Source organism: Penaeus vannamei, chromosome 30, assembly GCF_042767895.1.
Source record: "Penaeus vannamei isolate JL-2024 chromosome 30, ASM4276789v1, whole genome shotgun sequence".
Lineage (NCBI taxonomy): Eukaryota > Metazoa > Arthropoda > Malacostraca > Decapoda > Penaeidae > Penaeus > Penaeus vannamei.
The window spans coordinates 14,285,461-14,287,960 of record NC_091578.1 but is presented as its reverse complement, the minus strand read 5'-3'; the positions used below and the strand labels follow the sequence as shown (position 1 = coordinate 14,287,960).

The following is a 2,500-nucleotide window of genomic DNA, read 5'->3' as shown; positions in this document are numbered from 1 at the left end:
AGATGCATCATTTGTAGAAAATATGTAGGATATAACATTGTATCAAGATTTCTGTATATACTTGATACAGGTATTATGATATAGACAGATAAATGGACGCGAATGGCTATTCACAGCTAAGAGGCAGCTATAATGGCTTTAAAGGCTGTAACGTGTTTGATGGAGCAACTCCTATTAGTAAGGTTACTCGCTCTACGGGTTCATCGCCATCGTCGGAGCGCGCGAGGCACCCGCTGCTCATACCCCATACACACGCGCGCGCACTCGTTCACTCACATAGACACGGGGACACAAAGACAGGTAGACACTCAAACAAATATTTAAAAACAAAAGCTTTCGTACACACACTCACACACACACACACACACACACACACACACACACACACACACACACACACACACACACACACACACACACACACACACACACACACACACACACACACACACACACACACACACTCACTCACGCGCTAAATAAACTTACGCAAAGGCACCCACCCACACGCATGAGACCAGACGCCGCAGCCCCCCCCCCCTCCAGCCCCCATACAGTAACTCGAGGCACAGCGCCTCCCTGCCGCTATGGGAGGGCACCGAAGGGGAGAGCGAGCGAGAGGTCACAGCCGGAGCCGCAGCGAGGCCAGGACCGCCAACGCTTCTAATTGGTCATAAAGTTCGTTAAGGGATACATAAATTTCAAGGCGGGCGCCCCGACTGCCAGATATGTACGAAGTCGGGCCGACGCTCGCCTACAGTGTGGCTGGGATGCGCACCCCGACACATAGCGGAGGGGAGGCCACCGCGATTCCCTGGACACATGCGGACACACAAGTCGGGTCTTCTTCCTCGTCTTCGTATAGGCATAATAATGCCCCCCACCCATGCCAACACCAGGGGGAAGGGTGCAACCATGCCCAAGTCACTCAACATATCTGTCAGTCATACATCATTTCTTCTCTTCAGTAACTCAACGCACATTCCAACAGCACCTGGAATCTTTCAGACATACTCCTATTTCGTATGAATATCCTCTTTACAGTTAAGTTTCAGTCTGCAGTAAAGCATGGTCTTCCCTCACCCACATCTTCACCCACACTATAAACTTCTTGGAAAAAAGGCATATTACCTACATTCGATTTATTGGCTGCGTATATACAGTTCCCCTCTACCTTTGTCGTATATGTAAAGAAAGTGCCTATCCATACATCACATCTACAGGCTATGACAACTTGTAACATGTTTGTTACATTTCAACATGCCTCTCAACGACAGTCAACAACTACCCCGGTCTTGCTACATTTGTGTCACAATTTCCTTTTAACTGAACCGAAAGAGTTCAACAAATCTTCCACATCCTGTCACGCTCCTGCCGCAGGTCTCCCTACTCAGCACCAAAGCCATAAAGATGTCTGGACTCGTACCATAGCTCCACCACATCTTGCTTAAGCTTCGAACCGCTCTGTGCTTCGGAACAGGCAGTGACACCGCTTCATTCCCCCGCAGTGCCAATCTCTCCGAATCCCTCTCTTAAAACCTTTGCAGGCAAGACGGACCATAGAGGAATGTCGATGCGCGAACAGACACTGGTCTCTCCACACATCCCCAGACAGTCGGGTCGTCTCCATGAGTTCAAGATATGCCAAAAATCCTACTGAAATCCCGCCAGAATGCGGTTAATGGATGCGAGTCTACGGTAGCGCCGAGACAGGACCGTGAGGCCTCGAATCACTAATCGTTCCTCGGATTTTGTACCTTCGATGTCTCCAATTGAAGAGCGGTGGGAAAGGAATGGGGCGAAGAGGTAGAATAGTGGGTGTGGCGGGGAAGGTGGGAGGGAGAGAGGGAGGGAGGGAGAGAGGGAGAGAGGGAGAGAGGGAGAGGGGGAGAGAGAGAGAGGGAGAGGAGGAGAGAGGGAGGGAGAGAGAGAAGGAGAGAGGGAGAGGAGAAGGAGAGAGAGGAAGGAGAGGGAAGGAGAGAGAGAGAGAGAGAGAGAGAGAGAGAGAGAGAGGGAGAGAGAGAGAGAGAGAGAGAGAGAGACAGAGAGAGAGAGAGAGAGAGGGAGAGAGAGACAGAGACAGACAGACAGACAGACAGACAGACAGAGACAGAGAAAAAAAAAAAAAAAAACGAGAGATTGAGAGGGAAAGAATGAAAGAAAGAAAAAGAGAGAAAGAAACAGGGGACCAGGGGGGACTCTTTTGGAACAAGAGAGTGGAATGACGGAGTAGATTTAAGAGAAAGGCTTCGGGGAACTGGACCGCGAATGAAATGTTGGGAGAAAGAAAACCAAAGAACCGAAGAAGAAAAAAAAAAAGTTATAAGATATATAAAAAAAAGGACAGCGAGAAGACAGACAAGAAAAGATCAGTCGAAAGTTCGAAAAATTTGTTTATGTATTAAACATCTTTAACAGAAAATCTAAACTAAATGTAAGTAGAGGAAAGTAATGAAAATAAATAACAGGGATAAGTGAAGAAAAATAGAACAAACAAAAT

At 47.9% G+C, this 2,500-nt stretch overlaps 1 protein-coding gene across 1 annotated transcript in view; it reads right to left on the bottom strand.

Annotated features, from left to right (window-relative positions):
• The window catches only part of ft (cadherin-related tumor suppressor fat), a 297,068-nt gene that overhangs the window by 103,068 nt on the left and 191,500 nt on the right, over window positions 1-2,500 (bottom strand). The gene's annotated exons all lie outside the window — the stretch shown is intronic.